The sequence below is a fragment of the Mauremys reevesii genome, linkage group 12 (assembly GCF_016161935.1).
Source record: "Mauremys reevesii isolate NIE-2019 linkage group 12, ASM1616193v1, whole genome shotgun sequence".
NCBI lineage: Eukaryota > Metazoa > Chordata > Testudines > Geoemydidae > Mauremys > Mauremys reevesii.
This window is the reverse complement of record NC_052634.1, coordinates 37,349,926-37,368,785: the sequence shown is the minus strand read 5'-3', so window position 1 is coordinate 37,368,785 and position 18,860 is coordinate 37,349,926. Positions and strand designations below refer to the sequence as shown.

At 57.9% G+C, this 18,860-nt stretch overlaps 5 non-coding genes across 5 annotated transcripts; 2 read left to right on the top strand and 3 right to left on the bottom strand.

The window, feature by feature from the left end:
- Nucleotides 1-594: 594 nt before the first annotated feature.
- On the bottom strand, nt 595-666 carry TRNAM-CAU. The gene has a single exon. It is a non-coding gene; the product is annotated as a tRNA-Met (tRNA).
- Nucleotides 667-2,236: 1,570 nt separating this feature from the next.
- On the top strand, nt 2,237-2,310 carry TRNAN-GUU. Its single transcript has one exon. It is a non-coding gene; the product is annotated as a tRNA-Asn (tRNA).
- A 755-nt stretch (nt 2,311-3,065) lies between these two features.
- On the bottom strand, nt 3,066-3,137 carry TRNAM-CAU. The gene has a single exon. It is a non-coding gene; the product is annotated as a tRNA-Met (tRNA).
- A 1,578-nt stretch (nt 3,138-4,715) lies between these two features.
- TRNAN-GUU lies at nt 4,716-4,789 on the top strand. Its single transcript has one exon. It is a non-coding gene; the product is annotated as a tRNA-Asn (tRNA).
- A 770-nt stretch (nt 4,790-5,559) lies between these two features.
- TRNAM-CAU lies at nt 5,560-5,631 on the bottom strand. Its single transcript has one exon. It is a non-coding gene; the product is annotated as a tRNA-Met (tRNA).
- Between the last annotated feature and the right edge of the window lie 13,229 nt (nt 5,632-18,860).

The following is an 18,860-nucleotide window of genomic DNA, read 5'->3' as shown; positions in this document are numbered from 1 at the left end:
AGCCGAGCACAAAAACTTTCAGCCGGGAACATTTCGCTCCCTTCCGCCTCCGCCCAGCGGCAAGGGAGAAGCGGAGGAGACAGGCCGGCTCAAAGACGCCTCCCTCCCACTTCCCTGTACGCTGTGCAAAGCTCTTGGCCTGCCTCATGCCTCGTCAGGAAAGCACGGCCATGCGGCCCAAGCCTGAGTCACGTCCGCGGCCTGGCCCGCCCCGCCCCGGCTGACAGCGCGCAGAGCCACGCGAGTCAATGGCAGGTCGAGTCGGGAGCCTCGGCTCTTTCCCCTGACAGCCACACACACAGCGCTGCCTAGCGCCCCCAGAGCCTCCCTCGTGTTCTCCCGCAGCAGCCGCCTGCCGGTGTGGGTGGGAAAAGGGGACCAGGAAGCACTGCAGCCTCATTCCTGGACAGGAGGCCCTCGCCACGCCCAGGCCTGCCTCTTGCCTTCAGCCCAGGCAGCCAGAGGTGCCAGGGAGCTCCCTGGCAGGCCGCCACTTCGCCTCAGCCACCTCTTGCCTCATGGCCTAGGCTCTTGGGGCTCTGCTGGTCACCGGCTCGCTTAAAGGCCCAGAGGGAAAAGAAACAAGCGCACACGTAGCAGAGGATGGTTTCGATCCATCGACCTCTGGGTTATGGGCCCAGCACGCTCCCACTGCGCCACTCTGCTGCTTCTTCACGCTCTCCCCCTGCCACCTAGCTGCCACTATCCGGATTAGTGCCTTACACACCCTCGCTCTGGCAGGCAGATGCGCAGGCTACTAGGCAGCTGCCCTGGTCACAGGATTTTACAGCTAGCTTCTACAGGGTAAAAAGGATCTATTTGGGGTTTGGACCCCATTGGGAGCTGGGTAGCTGAGTGCCAGAGACGGGAGCACTTCTTAAACTGTTTTCAGTTACGCTTGTGGGGGACGAGGTTCAGCCTTGGATCCGTGTCTGCAGCAGGCAAGCACCTCTGGCTCAATCGCCCCCCGCCGTATTAGCAGAGTAAAATGCGGAGCGAACGCACACGCCTTGCAAAGGAAGAGGAGCCGGGATCTCGAACAAAAGTCAGCATTTTATTAAGATGAAGTTCAAAGAAAAAAAACGTGTACGGGACAGAGTTTCGGCATAGAAGTTGCTGGTGCTCAGGGAACAACGTACAGCTTACCCAAGGGGTGCAAAGTTCGGTTTAAAATGGGTTGGCGTAAGGAATACATAATCTGCAATAGCCCTGACTGGGGTAAAGGTTAACGTACAGCCACTGAGTTAGGAGGGTATGTTGTCCATATGAGGGCTACGTTCGGGTGTGGAGTATAACGGCGGTTCTGACGATGAGGATGGATTGACCCGCGTTAGGTGAGTTTTAACGTTCGGTGTTTGGGAATCTTTGCCACAATCTAGTTGAAGCAGGGTCAGTATGAAGTCAACCCTGCCATCTGTTGGTGATCTGTCGTCAAGGCCTTTTGGGGCTGATGTCATTTGCATGGTAACACCCACCCCGGATTGCATGATGGGAGTGCTTGTCCAAACGGTCATTTCAGCTGCTGCGGGATCCCCAGTCTCTTTGTTATTGGGGCAGGAGTAATCCAGTGTATTTTCCTGTTGATTTTGGATGAAGGACAGAGTAACTGTACCTGGCATTTGAGGCCTGAGAGCGTCACCCTCGCCTGAAAAGTACTCACCATTAAGGGGTAGGGGTTCCTAACGGCAGCGCATGTTGGGAGGTAGAAATGGATGTTTGTTGGTCTCTTGCAGGTGCTGTTGATGTCCTTTCTGTTGTCCCTGGTGTGGAAAGACAGAGGCAGAGGCGGTTTTGAATCTCTTCAAATTGTTGTTATTGTTGCAGTTGCTCACCCTAAGCTTATGCTGTTAGATCTCTTTCACGGTGTATTTTGGCCCGGAGAGGTAAAAGGTGTGTTGTTAGGGAGTGAGGTAGCAAACGTTAGTTGCAGAGGTGGTGCATGTGCCACAGAAGTCGTGTGGCCCCTGTCCAAGAGTCCAGGATTTGCATAAACCCACCCACTGACCTGTGACTAACAATCTTGCTCTGCTAACTTTTCCAGCAAAACAGGCCAAAGAAAGTGTATGCGAGCGCTGTACCACAGCCCCGGTGCTCTTTTCGGTTCCTTCCCACAGAACTTTCCTTCCATAGCAGTCCAGTTCCTTGCTGTTGCTTGGCTAACCACTGCATGCATGTGCTATACCGTACCCTGAGCTGATTCCGGGCTTTTGTGCTCAATACAGCCTTGCCCCTCCATGTCTCTGTGGCGCAATGGGTCAGCGCGTTCGGCTGTTAACCGAAAGGATGGTGGTTCGAGCCCACCCAGGGACGACGCTAAGCCCGTGCTACTTCCTTGCTTCCCCGAGGCCTGTGGGGAGCCTCAAGGTCCCATTTGCTGCCTCTTGGTCTCAGTGCTTTCAGCTGGTGGTCCAAAGAGCAGGCTGGATGCCATTCAGAAACCCATCTGCCAGCAGCCGTGCCGGAGGCTCAGGCTTAATCCTCAAAGCCGAGCACAAAACTTTCAGCCGGGAACATTTCGCTCCCTTCCGCCTCCGCCCAGCGGCAAGGGAGAAGCGGAGGAGACAGGCCGGCTCAAAGACGCCTCCCTCCCACTTCCCTGTACGCTGTGCAAAGCTCTTGGCCTGCCTCATGCCTCGTCAGGAAAGCACGGCCATGCGGCCCAAGCCTGAGTCACGTCCGCGGCCTGGCCCGCCCGCCCGGCTGACAGCGCGCAGAGCCACGCGAGTCAATGGCAGGTCGAGTCGGGAGCCTCGGCTCTTTCCTGACAGCCACACACACAGCGCTGCCTAGCGCCCCAGAGCCTCTCTTGTGTTCTCCCGCAGCCGCCTGCCGGTGTGGGTGGGAAAAGGGGACCAGGAAGCACTGCAGCCTCATTCCTGGACAGGAGGCCCTCGCCACGCCCAGGCCTGCCTCTTGCCTTCAGCCCAGGCAGCCAGAGGTGCCAGGGAGCTCCCTGGCAGGCCGCCACTTCGCCTCAGCCACCTCTTGCCTCATGGCCTAGGCTCTTGGGGCTCTGCTGGTCACCGCTCGCTTAAAGGCCCAGAGGAAAGAAACAAGCGCACACGTAGCAGAGGATGGTTTCGATCCATCGACCTCTGGGTTATGGGCCCAGCACGCTCCCGCTGCGCCACTCTGCTGCTTCTTCATGCTCTCCCCCTGCCACCTAGCTGCCACTATCCGGATTAGTGCCTTACACGCCCTCGCTCTGGCAGGCAGATGCGCAGGCTACTAGGCAGCTGCCCTGGTCACAGGATTTTACAGCTAGCTACTACAGGGTAAAAGGATCTATTTGGGGTTTGGACCCCATTGGGAGCTGGGTAGCTGAGTGCCAGAGACGGGAGCACTTCTTAAACTGTTTTCAGTTACGCTTGTGGGGGACGAGGTTCAGCCTTGGATCCGTGTCTGCAGCAGGCAAGCACCTCTGGCTCAATCGCCCCCCGCCGTATTAGCAGAGTAAAACGCGGAGCGAACGCACACGCCTTGCAAAGGAAGAGGAGCCGGGATCTCGAACAAAAGTCAGCATTTTATTAAGATGAAGTTCAAAGAAAAAAAAAGTGTACGGGACAGAGTTTCGGCATAGAAGTTTCTGGTGCTCAGGGAACAACGTACAGCTTACCCAAGGGGTGCAAAGTTCGGTTTAAAATGGGTTGGCATAAGGAATACATAATCTGCAATAGCCCTGACTGGGGTAAAGGTTAACGTACAGCCACTGAGTTAGGAGGGTATGTTGTCCATATGAGGGCTACGTTCGGGTGTGGAGTATAACGGCGATTCGACGATGAGGATGGATTGACCAGCGTTAGGTGAGTTTTAACGTTCGGTGTTTGGGAATCTTTGCCACAATCTAGTTGAAGCAGGGTCAGTATGAATTCAACCCTGCCATCTGTTGGTGATCTGTCGTCAAGGCCTTTTGGGGCTGATGTCATTTGCATGGTAACACCCACCCCGGATTGCATGATGGGAGTGCTTGTCCAAACGGTCATTTCAGCTGCTGCGGGATCCCCAGTCTCTTTGTTATTGGGGCAGGAGTAATCCAGTGTATTTTCCTGTTGATTTTGGATCAAGGACAGAGTAACTGTACCTGGCATTTGAGGCCTGAGAGCGTCACCCTCGCCTGAAAAGTACTCACCATTAAGGGGTAGGGGTTCCTAACGGCAGCGCATGTTGGGAGGTAGAAATGGATGTTTGTTGGTCTCTTGCAGGTGCTGTTGATGTCCTTTCTGCTGTCCCTGGTGTGGAAAGACAGAGGCAGAGGCGGTTTTGAATCTCTTCAAATTGTTGTTAGTGCTGCAGTTGCTCACCCTAAGCTTATGCCGTTAGATCTCTTTCACGGTGTATTTTGGTCCTGAGAGGTAAAAGGTGTGTTGTTAGGGAGTGAGGTAGCAAACGTTAGTTGCAGAGGTGGTGCATGTGCCACAGAAGTTGTGTTCCCCCCCCCCCGCCCCCTGTCCAAGAGTCCAGGATTTGCATAAACCCACCCACTGACCTGTGACTAACAATCTTGCTCTGCTAACTTTTCCAGCAAAACAGGCCAAAGAAAGTGTATGCGAGCGCTGTACCACAGCCCGGTGCTCTTTCGGTTCCTTCCCACAGAACTTTCGCTCCATACCAGTCCAGTTCCTTGCTGTTGCTTGTCTATCCACTGCATGCGTGTGCTATACCGTACCCTGAGCTGATGCCCGGCTTTTGTGCTCAATACAGCCTTGCTCCTCCGTGTCTCTGTGGCGCAATGGGTCAGCACGTTCGGCTGTTAACCGAAAGGATGGTGGTTCGAGCCCACCCAGGGACGACGCTAAGCCTGTGCTGCTTCCTTGCTTCCCCGAGGCCTGTGGGGGGAGCCTCAAAGGTCCCATTTTGCTGCCTCTTGGCCTCAGTGCTTTCAGCTGGTGGTCCAAAGAGCAGGCTGGATGCCATTCAGAAACCCATCTGCCAGCAGCCGTGCCGGAGGCTCAGGCTTAATCCTCAAAGCCGAGCACAAAAACTTTCAGCCGGGAACATTTCGCTCCCTTCCGCCTCCGCCCAGCGGCAAGGAGAAGCGGAGGAGACAGGCCGGCTCAAAGACGCCTCCCTCCCACTTCCCTGTATGCTGTGCAAAGCTCTTGGCCTGCCTCATGCCTCGTCAGGAAAGCACGGCCATGCGGCCCAAGCCTGAGTCACGTCCGCGGCCTGGCCCGCCCCGCCCCGGCTGACAGCGCGCAGAGCCACGCGAGTCAATGGCAGGTCGAGTCGGGAGCCTCGGCTCTTTCCCCTGACAGCCACACACACAGCGCTGCCTAGCGCCCCCAGAGCCTCTCTTGTGTTCTCCCGCAGCAGCCGCCTGCCGGTGTGGGTGGGAAAAGGGGACCAGGAAGCACTGCAGCCTCATTCCTGGACAGGAGGCCCTCGCCACGCCCAGGCCTGCCTCTTGCCTTCAGCCCAGGCAGCCAGAGGTGCCAGGGAGCTCCCTGGCAGGCCGCCACTTCGCCTCAGCCACCTCTTGCCTCATGGCCTAGGCTCTTGGGGCTCTGCTGGTCACCGGCTCGCTTAAAGGCCCAGAGGGAAAAGAAACAAGCGCACACGTAGCAGAGGATGGTTTCGATCCATCGACCTCTGGGTTATGGGCCCAGCACGCTCCCGCTGCGCCACTCTGCTGCTTCTTCATGCTCTCCCCCTGCCACCTAGCTGCCACTATCCGGAGTAGTGCCTTACCGTCCCTCGCTCTGGCAGGCAGATGCGCAGGCTACTAGGCAGCTGCCCTGGTCACAGGATTTTACAGCGAGCGTCTACCGGGTAAACAGGATCTATTTGGGGTTTGGACCCCATTGGGAGCTGGGTCGCTGAGTGCCAGAGACGGGAGCACTTCTTACACTGTTGTCAGTTACGCTTGTGGGGACGAGGTTCAGCCTTGGATCCGTGTCTGCAGCAGGCAAGCACCTCTGGCTCAATCGCCCCCGCCCGTATTAGCAGAGTAAAGCGGAGCGAACGCACACGCCTTGCAAAGGAAGAGGAGCCGGGATCTCGAACAAAAGTCAGCATTTTAGGAAGATGAAGTTCAAAGAAAAAAAAAGTGTCCGGGACAGAGTTTCGGCATCGAAGTTGCTGGTGCTCAGGGAACAACGTACAGCTAACCCAAGGGGTGCAAAGTTCGGTTTAAAATGGGTTGGCGTAAGGAATACATAATCTGCAATAGCCCTGACTGGGGGTAAAAGGTTAACGTACAGCCACTGAGTTAGGAGGGTATGTTGTCCATATGAGGGCTACGTTCGGGTGAGGAGTATAACGGCGGTTCTGACGATGAGGATGGATTGACCCGCGTTAGGTGAGTTTTAACGTTCGGTGTTTGGGAATCTTTGCCACAATCTAGTTGAAGCAGGGTCAGTATGAAGTCAACCCTGCCATCTGTTGGTGATCTGTCGTCAAGGCCTTTTGGGGCTGATGTCATTTGCATGGTAACACCCACCCCGGATTGCATGATGGGAGTGCTTGTCCAAACGGTCATTTCAGCTGCTGCGGGATCCCCAGTCTCTTTGTTATTGGGGCAGGAGTAATCCAGTGTATTTTCCTGTTGATTTTGGATCAAGGACAGAGTAACTGTACCTGGCATTTGAGGCCTGAGAGCGTCACCCTCGCCTGAAAAGTACTCACCATTAAGGGGTAGGGGTTCCTAACGGCAGGGCATGTTGGGAGGTAGAAATGGATGTTTGTTGGTCTCTTGCAGGTGCTGTTGATGTCCTTTCTGCTGTCCCTGGTGTGGAAAGACAGAGGCAGAGGCGGTTTTGAATCTCTTCAAATTGTTGTTAGTGCTGCAGTTGCTCACCCTAAGCTTATGCCGTTAGATCTCTTTCACGGTGTATTTTGGCCCTGAGAGATAAAAGGTGTGTTGTTAGGGAGTGAGGTAGCAAACGTTAGTTGCAGAGGTGGTGCATGTGCCACAGAAGTTGTGTGGCCCCTGTCCAAGAGTCCAGGATTTGCATAAACCCACCCACTGACCTGTGACTAACAATCTTGCTCTGCTAACTCTTCCAGCAAAACTTTTCTGCCAGGTTCTCGTTCCAAACTGTATTCCTATGAACTTAAGCTTTTAAATAGCATCACAATCCACTTTCTTCAGTATATCTCAATTTTTCACTTAGCTGTCTAAGATTTTTAAGTGTATGCTTTAACACACTATTTGTAGTGGAATAATAATTAATTCTATTTTTCAACTAAAGAGAGAAGAAAACCATAAACTGTGTATTTTGAGAGTTCAGCAGAATCCCAGCATGTTAAACACATATATTTTCAATCTCTCTTAAATTGCTATTCTTTTTAACCCATGTCCCTTGTCTAACGATTTTTATGTAGGTTCAGGTGAGTCCCGAAATCATGAACTGCTAAGTACCGTTCTACTGTTTTTGATTCATATGACCGGGATTACTACACTTTATTACTCCTGCCCTATTAAGAAAGTGTTTGGGGATCCCACAGCAGCCAAAATCACCATTTGGACAAGCACCCCCATCATGCAATGTGGGGTGGGTGTGACCATGCACATCAGCAACGAAAAGCCTTTACAACACATCACCAACAGATGGCAGGGTAGAGTTCATTCTGACCCTGCTTACATCCTCCCCACAGCCAAGAGTTGGTGGTCCTGATAAATCACACTCCCTATTATACCAGCTCATTGGTATTGAATGCTGAAGTTATGGCTAGCAAAAGTAGCCACCCATCTCTGCCCTGTAGAATCCAGCTTAGCCCTTCTTAACACATAAGTCAGTGGATTGTTCTCTGTGCATACCTAAAACTGAGCACCAGACAAGTAGTCTCGAAATTTCTCAATGATGGCCCATTTCAAGGCCAAGAACTGCAGCTGGTGGATGGGATAGTGAGTTTCGCTATCAGACAGTCCTCAGCTGGCAAAGGCTACAGATTTACATTTACCTTCCACTTCCTGGTAGGAGAGTACTCCCAGACCCTCCAAACTGGCATCAGCATGCAGGATACTGTTTGTTTGGTCAGCAAGGACTAGGACTGGCACATGAATCAGGCAAATAATGATTTCCCGTAAAGCCCTGTCACATCTCTCATCCCGCCATGTCCCCAATGGAGAGGAGAGGAGCCCCTCCCCTGTCCCAGGCCAGGCGTACCAGATCTGTGGGGGCAGATGTCCATGGCCCAGCCCAGGTGAGCTGGAGCTGCTGGGGAAAGAAGTTCCTTCCTCAGCCCAAGCCCACCAGAGTTGATGTTGCAGTGGGGGAGAGGTATTTCTCACCTGGTTTTTAGATGCTCTGATGAGAGGGAGCAGAAGAAAGATTTTTCTTCTCCTTACATTTCAAATTCTCCACCCCCACCCCTAACCATTTTCTGCTCTAGCCTGATCTCTCTCTTATGTGTCCAGGGGCGTCCTTACCCATAGCCAGCTGCCTAGGGCACCACTAGGTGTGGGGGCACTGCTCTGCTGGGAGCCTGCACAGACGGGAAGCAGTGGAGCATGTAAGAGCAGGGCTGCTGGGTCCTAGAGAGAGCCGAATGCAGCACAGTCTGAGGGAGGGATTGGCTGCTGGGGTCTCTGGGAAGGAGGAGGGGTTGGGAGGAGCTCACCTGTGAGTGTGACTCTTTCCCCGGCTGAGGTGAGGTGAGGCAGGCCCTGCGGCTCTGGAACCAGTATCCTCTGTTGTCCCCATAACATCCATTCTTCTCTCACCTGCCCCCTGGAGCACCCCCTCCTTTCTCCCTCCTCCTCAGGAGGATCCCTCTCTCTCTCCTCCCGCCCCTCCGTCAGGGATGGGTTGGGTGAGGTGCTGGGGGGTAGGTGGGGGGAGGAGGCTGGCTCCCTGCCTGCTGAGGAATGAAAGTGAAAGTAACTCACTTCCTGGGCAGTGAGCCAGGATTGGAATGTCACATGGGGCTGGGCTGGGGTTAGCCAGATGTGTGAAAACTCAGGACAGGGGGTTGGGATAGGGTGAGCAGATATCCCTATTTTATAGGGCCAGTCCCAATTTTGGGGTCTTTTTCTTATATAGGCTCCTTTTACCCCCCACCCCCACCCCCTGTCCTGATTTTTCACACTTGCTGTCTGGTCACTCTGGGTGGGGGTAATTGGTGCCTATATAAGACAAAGCCCCAAATATCGGGACTGGCCCTATAAAATCAGGACATCTGGATCTGGTCAACCTACTTGGGGAGCATGTCTCCCCCGGGCTGGCAGCTGCCACCGATCCACCTCATCCGGGGGGAGCTGTACAGGGCAGGATGAGCTGCTGTGGCTCCATGGGTGACCTGTCCCTGAGATCAGATGCTGTGCTAACTTCACCATGGTCCGTAAGGCTGGTGGTGGTGCCCATTGGCGTGTGATTGGACCTGAGGGTTTGCTGCTGCTGTTGCCACTCTGCACCCCAAGAGGTGGATTTTGGGGTCTACTGCAGCTGTTGGACCAGCAGTATGAAAGCAGTACTGTGTTGCCATTTAGATTGTCATTTAACAACTTTGTTTGCCAAAAATTCTTGCTAACAATCCTGAATCCAATTTCAATATTTTTTTTAAAAAAAGTCAATCTCTTAGCCAAAACCAGAAAATTAAGTTGTTGACAATTATTAGTGACAGGTTTGGTTTGAGGCAGGGAGTAGGCCAGTTTTCATCAGAGAAACAAAAAATGTTGACTGACTTTCCTATAGCCTGTTACTCCTGATAAGAGCCCTCCAACAACTGTAATATGCTCATCTCCTTACTAGCGTATAAAGCAGGGGTCGGCAACCTATGGCACACGTGCCAAAGGTGGCAGGTGAGCTGATTTTTGATGGTACGCAGCGGCAGGCTGAGCGGCTCAGCCCATCACTGCTCTGGGGTTCCGGCTGCTGCCCTATTGCCAGCTGGGATACCGGCCGCCGGCCCCTCTCAGCACCTGCTGCTGGCCTGGGGACCCCCAAGGAACCCCAGGCTGGCAGCGGGCTGAGCAGGCCGCTGAACCACTCAACCTGCTGTCAGCCTGGGGTTCCATTCACTCAGCCGGCAGCGGGCTGAGTGGGCTGGAGGCGGGCTGAGCAGGGCCGGTGGAGGGTTGAGTGGCTCAGTCTGCTGCCAGTCTGGGGTGCCGGCAGTACTCAGCCTACTGCTACGCCGGGGTTCCTGCTGCCAGCCCCTTGCCAGTCAGGAGCCCAGCCGCCGACCCCTGTCTGCCTTCTGCCAGCCTGGGTGAGCAGAACCCCAGGCTGGTAGCGGGCTGAGGGGGGTTGGCGGCCGGGATCCTGGCTGGCAGGAGTTGGTGGTCAGAACCCCAGACCAGCAGCGGGCTGAACAGGGCCTGGGATCCTTGTCTAGGGTTCCAGCCACCAGTCCCACTCAGCCCGCTGCCGATCTGGGGTTTCATTTACTCAGCTGGCAGTGGCCTGAGTAGGACCTCAGATAATAACAATAGTTTATTTATATAATATACACATAGAGAGAGACCTTCTACAAACGTTAAAATGTATTACTGGCACGAGAAAACTTAAGTTACAGTGAACTTGGCACACCACTTCTGAAAGGTTGCCGACCCCTGGTATAGACTGACCATATGTTGTACTAAGATTCTCCTGCTTTTTTTTTTCCTGTGAGTCTGTATAGCTTTTGCCAGCCCAGAAGTTGGGCAGCCAATGTTTTACGTTTTCACAATGTTTTCTCCAACTTTCATAAAGTAAATTCATTATGAGTTAAAAAGGCCAGGGACACTTCCTTGTGAAGAATCTGTACAGCAGATCATGCTAGAGCTGTGAAAATGTCAGTTTTTGATGGAACTTTAGAGGCAGTGATTTATCATTTATTTTATCATGTGAATGTGCTGCTATTGCTAATGTCTTTCCAAACAAAATAAGGCACAATAGGACTTCTGTAACATTTCTGTGCTACCTTAATCTAGATGAGATGATGCTGTGCTGACTTCATTTTGGTCACTTTGTGCTTTACCTAGCAGTAAAACTAGGGTTATATTTTCCCACTGTTTGGAAACCCAGCTTATTAAACTGATTTTTTTGCAGCCAAAAAAGCCAGAAAGATTGCTTTTAATTAAAAACAAATTTTGGTTCAATACCTCTTCATATAAATTTCCAATAAAAATTAGACAAATTACAAAAATTATATTATTTGCATCATTCTGTCAAATCAGAATTTTTTCTATAGGGCTACTTCTTTAGTGCTAGTGCATCAGCATTACAGTGTGCTTAATTAAGTTAAACTGGTTTTAATAACGTGAATGTGGCAAGTTTTCCAATACTGTATGCTTATATTTGTGTTGCTAAGAGCAGATCAGGCAGAGGGGCACCAGTTTCATAATCTCGCCTAGGGCACCATAAATCCTAAGGACGGCCCAGTGTGTGGGTGCCGCTCTCCCCCCCCCCAGAAGATCTCTGGTGGGTGCCCCTGTTCGCCCTTACAGCATCCCTGGTGCACGGGGGCCTCCCTCCGTCCCAACTCAGGGTCCCCATGGTGTGAGTGCTCCCATCCCCCGATACAGGCTGGGGGGGGGGTATAACTGGCTCGCCCTGTCCTGCCCAGGAGGTGCTACAGCAGCTGTTCACAGGGGCGGCAACCCCACTGTCACCCTGCAGCTTTAACCTGCTCCAGGGGTGACCTGCTTCACCCTCCTTTGGGAGCCCGGGGACCCCGAACTTCACTGACACCGGCTCAGCATGGCAGGGTGCAGCCCTGAATTCCGTCAGATCGCCTCAGCCTCTGACTGCACAGCAAGGATCCCACGCGAGAGCCTTTGTGCCCCGCGTGTCCAGCCAGGTCCCTCTCAGCTCCAGCTTTCAACTCTGCTTGTGAGCTCCCCTCTCCGGCCACACGGGGGCAGCACTAATGGTCTCATCTAATTTTGACGCTTCAGACTGCAGATTATAACCGAGCGGGCAGATTATAACCCAGGAAGCCAAATCCTTCCCCAAACTGACAGTTGAAGCAGAAGCTCCCCTTGGAAAGATCAGGATTTTTGCCTTTAAAAACAAGGAAAATGTGCATTGTTCTTTTCTGTCTACAGCGAGAGATTGAAGAAGCTCAATTGATTTCATTGACTGGAGGTTAAGAGGGGATTTAATCACTGTTTTTAAATACACAGTTTTAAAAATTCCCAGAGGGGGGAATATCAGATTTGAAAGGGTTCTTTAATTCACCAGACAAAGGTTGAACACGACCCCATTGGTTTGCAGTCAATGTCACAAAACGCCAACTGGAAATTACCATTTTTTAACCGTGAGGCTAATTATCTAGTGGAACAAGCTCCGCACAGGATTTGGTTAAATCCCCATCACTGCCCTGTGTAAATGAAGACCGCAGCTCTTGCTGCAAGACACCTGGTGTGTGGGTGTCCCTGTTCCCCCTTCAGAATCTCTCGTACATGGTGCTTCCCTGCTCCCAGTTCAAGATCCCCATCATGTGGGTGCTCCCATCCAGGATCTCTGGTGGGTGTCTCTGTCCCCCACCCCATGAACTAGCTCCAGTGTGTGGTTTCCCCTGCCTGCCCCCATCCAGGATCTGTGGGTGTCTCTGTTCCCCTTTTCAAGATCCGTGTTGCAGGGGGGCGTCCCTTCCCCCAAGTCAGAATCCCCAGCGTGTGGGTGCTCCCGTCCCCCCCTCCAGGCTCTGCTGGGGGTGTCTGTATAAAAAGAGACTGTGTCTCACTGTCTTGCCCAGGCTACACTGCAGGGGCTATTCACAGGTGCGATCCCACTACTGATCAGCAGGGGAGTTTTGACCTGCTCCATTTCCGACCTGGGCCGGTTCACCCCTCCTTAGGCAACCTGGGGACCCCAAGCTTCCCCAGGATCACCATATTGATGCTGAACTTAGTGTGGACACCCGCTCGGCACAGCCCCCTGCAGCCCAGAACTCCTGAGCTCAAGCGATCCACCGGCCTCAGTCTCCCCAGGAGCTGGGATCACAGGCACCAGCCACAGAGCCCGGCTTGTTTTGCTGCCTGGCAGCTGGAGCTTTAAACTCTGCTTGTGAGCTCTGTGCCTTGGCCAGACGGGGACAGCCTGGAACTGGGAAATGCTCCTGCTTCCCCCGCCCCCGTCTCATGTCGAGCTGCAGGCGCCGCTGTCCTGCCAGGTAAGATCCCGGATGTTTCGGTGCCCCCCATCCCCTGTCCAAGAGCCCAGGTGTCCGGGTACCTCTGCCCCCCATACAGAATCCTGGATGTGTGGGTGTCCATCCCTCTGCAGAGGATCCCGGAGTGTGGATACCCTTGTCCCCCTATACAACATCCTGGGTGTGTGGGTGCCACTCTCCCCCCCTAGAAGATCTCGGGTGCGTGGGTGGGTGCCCCTGTTCGCCCTTACAGCATCCCTGGTGCACGGGGGCCTCCCTCCGTCCCAACTCAGGGGCCCCAGGGTGTGAGTGCTCCCATCCCCCGATACAGGCTGGAGCGGGGGAGGGGTATAACTGGGTCTCCCTGTCCTGCCCATGCGGTGCTACAGCAGCTGTTCACAGGGGCAGCAACCCCACTGTCAACCTGCAGCTTTAACCTGCTCCAGGGGTGACCCATGGAGGTCGGGAGTGAGGGGCACCAGCAGAGCTGAGAGTCTGGAGGTCAGGACTGGGATAGCAGGGGCTGCGGGTCAGGAGTGAGGGGCACCAGCAGAGCTGTGAGTCTGGAGGTCAGGACTGGGATAGCAGGGGCTGCGGGTCGGGAGTGAGGGGCACCGTCAGAGCTGGTTGACGCCTAAGGGGCTGCGGGTCAGGAGTGAGGGGCACCAGCAGAGCTCTGGGTGTAGAGATCAGGATTGGGATAGGAGGGGCTGCGGGTTGGGAGTGAGGGGCACCAGCAGAGCTGTGAGTCTGGACGTCAGGACTGGGATAGTAGGGGCTGCAGGTCGGGAGTGAGGGGCACCGGCAGCACAGTAACTGAGGAGCTCAGCGAGGAATCCAGGGGTCTGCGGGTCGGGAGTGAGGGGCACCAGCAGAGCTGTGGGTGTGGAGATCAGGATTGGGATAGGAGGGGCTGCGGGACGGGAGTGAGGGGCACCGGCAGCACAGTGACTGGGGAGCTCCGCAGGAAGCCCAGTCGCTGCAGGTCGGGAGTGAGGGGCATCAGCAGAGCTGTGGGTCTGGAGATCAGGACTGGGATAGCAGGGGCTGCGGGTCGGGAGTGAGGGGCAGCAGCAGAACTGTGAGTCTGGAGGTCAGGACTGGGATAGGAGGGGCTGCGGGTCGGGAGTGAGGGGCACCGGCAGAGCTGTGAGTCTGGAGGTCAGGACTGGGATAACAGGGGCTGCAGGTCGGGAGTGAGGGGCACCGGCAGAGCTGGAGGGAGACCAGGGGGCTGCGGGTCAGGAGTGAGGGGCACCGTCAGAGCTGGTGGACGCCTAAGGGGCTGCGGGTCGGGAGTGAGGGGCACCAGCAGAGCTGTGAGTCTGGAGGTCAGGATTGGGATAGCAGGGGCTGCGGGTCGGGAGTGAAGGGCACTGGCAGCGCAGTAACTGGGGAGCTCCGCGGGGAGCCCAGTCGCTGCAGGTCGGGAGTGAGGGGCACCAGCAGAGCTGTGGGTCTGGAGATCAGGACTGGGATAGCAGGGGCTGCGGGTCAGGAGTGAGGGGCACCACTAGAGCTGGGGGGAACCCAGGGGGCTGCGGGTCGGGAGTGAGGGGCACCGGTAGAGCTGAAGGAAGCCCAGGGGGTCTGTGGGTCAGGAGTGAGGGGCACCAGCAGAGCTGTGAGTCTGGAGGTCAGGACTGGGAAAGCAGGGGCTGCGGGTCAGGAGTGAGGGGCACCACTAGAGCTGGGGGGAACCCAGGGGGCTGCGGGTCGGGAGTGAGGGGCACCAGCAGAGCTGTGAGTCTGGAGGTCAGGACTGGGAAAGCAGGGGCTGCGTGTCAGGAGTGAGGGGCACCGTCAGAACTGGTGGACGCCTAAGGGCCTGCGGGTCGGGAGTGAGGGGCACCAGCAGAGCTCTGGGTGTGGAGATCAGGATTGGGATAGGAGGGGCTGCGGGTCAGGAGTGAGGGGCACCACTAGAGCTGGGGGGAACCTAGGGGGCTGCGGGTCAGGAGTGAGGGGCACCAGCAGAGCTGGAGGGAGCGCAGGGGGCTGCGGGTCAGGAGTGAGGGGCACCACTAGAGCTGGGGGGAACCCAGGGGGCTGCGGGTCAGGAGTGAGGGGCACCAGCAGAGCTGTTAGTCTGGAGGTCAGGACTGGGATAGCAGGGGCTGCGGGTCGGGAGTGAGGGGCACCGTCAGAGCTGGTTGACGCCTAAGGGGCTGCGGGTCAGGAGTGAGGGGCACCAGCAGAGCTCTGGGTGTGGAGATCAGGATTGGGATAGGAGGGGCTGCGGGTCGGGAGTGAGGGGCACCAGCAGAGCTGTGAGCCTGGAGGTCAGGACTGGGATAGCAGGGGCTGCGGGTCGGGAGTGAGGGGCACCAGCAGAGCTGTGGGTCTGGAGATCAGGACTGGGATAGCAGGGGCTGCGGGTCGGGAGTGAGGGGCACCGTCAGTTCTGGGGGGAACCAAGGGGCTGCGGGTCGGGAGTGAGGGGCACCAGCAGAGCTGTGAGTCTGGAGGTCAGGACTGGGATAGCAGGGGCTGCGGGTCGGGAGTGAGGGGCACCGTCAGTGCTGGGGGGAACCAAGGGGCTGCGGGTTGGGAGTGAGGGGCACCAGCAGAGCTGTGGGGCTGGAGGTCAGCACTGGGATACCATCCAGCCTGATGGTAAGCGATGCCCAGCTGAGCCCATGGCCAGTACGTCCTGCTCCACCCACGGCCGGGCTGGGAGCCAGGACTCCTGGTTCTTCTCCCCAGCTGTGGGAGGGCAGTGCAGGCTAGTGGTTAGAGTGGGGGTTGGGAGCCAGGGTATCCGGGTCCCACCGCTGGCTCTGGGAAGGGAGTGGGGGCCAGTCTTGTGCACCCCCTGGCTTGAAGTGGTTTCCATCCTGTGCAGGGTTTACAGGTTTGTTCACTGGCTCTCAGCACCTCCCACTATACAAATTGTCCCAGTGCCGCTGGGTCTAGTGGTTAGAGCCGGGGAGGCCGGGAGCCAGGCAGGGCGGTGGGTATAAGGGGCCCGGGGAGGCACCTGGCCTGTGCTCCACCCAGAGGCCCTGCTCCCACTCGTCCTCTCCCCCGCAAGGCCCCATCCTCACTTCGCCCTTTCCCAAGCTCCATCCGGCCACATGGGGCCGTGGGGGGAGAGGCCGGGGTGCAAACGGCAGAGAGGCAGGCGGGGGCTTGGGGTGGGGCGAAGAGGCACAAGTGGCAGGGCCTCGGGGAAGAGACGTGAGAGGTGGGCGGGGGTCAGGGAGTGGAACAAAGGGGTCCTGAGGGGGCGTGTGGGCGGGGCTGAAGGGGCGTGTGGGCGGGGCTGAAGGGCGTGTGGGCGGGGTGGAGGGGCGTGTGGGCGGGGCTTTGGCAGGAGGAGGCTGAGTGGCAGCAGGCCTTGGGGCAGGGCCACAGTCCGGGCCCGCCCAGCCTCCCCAAGTGGAGGAGGCCCAAGCGGCCCATGGAGCCAGGACTCCTGGGTTCTATTCCTGGCTCTCCCACAGACTCCCAATCTGAGCTGGTGCAGCCCATCTCGCCCTCCCTGGTGCCTCAGTTTCCCCCGTGTGAGACGGGTCCCAGTGTGAACGGCTGCAGCGCCGTGGAGAATCTCGTCCCTTCTCCTGGTGGCTCCTTGGTAGCCCTGGGAAGCAGCCAACTGCTGCAGCCCCTGGCTCCCGTCTGGGCAGCCCGGGGTGGGGTGGGATCTGGGCCATGGGAAGAAGGAATCCCCTTCCCCACCCCACCCCGGGGACATGGGGAGGCTGGTGCTGCGGGGGCAGGAGTCCTGCAGCCCTCGCAGGAGAAGGGCAGGTTCCCGGCTTGGCTGCTGATGGGGGGGGGCTGGGGGGCACTGCTGGACTGGGGGCTCCCCCCTGCGGGGTGGAGATGGAGCACGGCCTGCTGGGAGCGGACGTCTCCTCTGGATGGGGGAGGGTGACACTGGCCAAATTGTGGGAGCCCCTGTCCCCCCAGACAAGGGAGGGCCTCTCAGCCTTGCCGGCTCGTCTCTCTTTCACCAGGATCGGCCCAGCACCTGGCCTGGCCCAGACCCCCTTCCTCAGCGCCAGCAGCTGCCCATGGTGGGGAGTGGCGCGGCCGGGGTGGGGCCTCTCAAGCCCCCGGGAGCAGGGCCGGGGCACTGGGGCAGGGGCTGCGATGGGGGAGGTGGGTTGGAGAGATGTCGGGGTGAAGCTGGGACTCAGGGGAATGGGGCAGGCTGCAGGGAGGAAGTGTGGGGCCACCGGAGGAGCTGGGGGCTGGGAAGCTGCGGCGGGACACAGCCGGGGGTAGTGGTGACACCGCAGGGGGCTGCTCAAGAGGCAGTGGGCTGGGGGCAGGGCGGGAGCTCGGACAGGGGTGGGGTCAGGCCATCGCGGGTCTCCCTGTGACTGGCACCAGACTGCAGGAACCCCCGGCCGGCAGCGCCCCTGCTGGGGTCTGGTCAGTGCAGCCCCATGGACACTGCTGGGGGGTCTAGTCCCTGCAGCCCCGCTGCACCCTGCTGGGGCTCTGGTCACTGCAGCCCCCGATGGACACTGCTGGGGTCTAGTCACTGCAGGCCCCCTCTGCACCCTGCTGGGGCTCTGGTCACTGCAACCCCGATGCACCCTGCTGGGGCTCTGGTCACTGCAGCCCCCGATGCACACTGCTGGGGCTCTGGTCACTGCAGCCCCGATGCACCCTGCTGGGGCTCTGGTCACTACAGCCCCATGCACCCTGCTGGGGCTCTAGTCACTGCAGCCCCCATGCACCCTGCTGGGGCTCTGGTCACTGCAGCCCCCATGCACCCTGCTGGGGCTCTGGTCACTGCAGCCCCGATGCACCCTGCTGGGGCTCTGGTCACTGCAGCCCCCGATGCACCCTGCTGGGGCTCTGGTCACTGCAGCCCCCATGCACACTGCTGGGGCTCTGGTCACTGCAGCCCCGGATGCACCCTGCTGGGGCTCTGGTCACTGCAGCCCCAACCTCAAACTGGACCTGGCGGGGGCAGGTTTTTCTCGCGCTCCCATTGGTCAGGGCTCTGCCTCCTCTTCCTATTGGCTGTCTCGGGAGGCGGAGTTTCCGAGAGGGCGTCACGTGGCCTTGAAGCGTTCGCGAGGCGGCTCCTGAGCAGCCCAACCCCCAGAGCTCCCCCTCCCACTGCCGCCCCTCCCCTCTCTGCCCCGCCCCAACCCCCAGCTCCCCTCCCCACTGCCGCCCCTCCCTCTCTGCCCCGCCCCAACCCCCAGGCTCCCTCCCCACTGCCGCCCCTCCCCTCTCTGCCCCGCCCCAACCCCTGAGCTCCCCTCCCCACTGCCGCCCCTCCCCTCCTGCCCCGCCCCCAACCCCCAGGCTCCCCTTCCCACTGCCGCCCATCCCCACCTCCCCGCCCCCAACCCCCAGGCTCCCCTCCCCAGTGCCGCCCATCCCCTCCCTGACCCCCCCAACCCCCTGAGCTCACCCTCCCCAGTGCCGCCCAACCTCCCTGCCCCGCCCCAACCCCTGAGCTCCCTCCCCACTGCCGCCCATCCCCTCCTGACCCCGCCCCAAACCCCCGCTCACCCTCCCCAGTGCCGCCCATCCCCTCCCTGCCCCGCCCCCAACCCCTGAGCTGCCCTCCCCAGTGCCGCCCATCCCTCTCTCTGCCCCCGCCCCAACACCCCCAGGCTCCTCCCCAGTGCCGCCCAACCCCTCCCTGCCCCGCCCCCAACCCCTGAGCTCCCCTCCCCACTTCCGCCCATCCCGTCTCTGCCCCGCCCCAAACACCCCCAGGCTCCCCTCCCCAGTGCCGCCCATCCCCTCTTCTGCCCCCACCCCAAACACCCCCTGAGCTCCTCCCCACTGCCGCCCATCCCCTCTTCTGCCCCCGCCCCAACACCCCGTGATTCCTCCCCAGTGCCGCCCATCCCCTCTTCTGC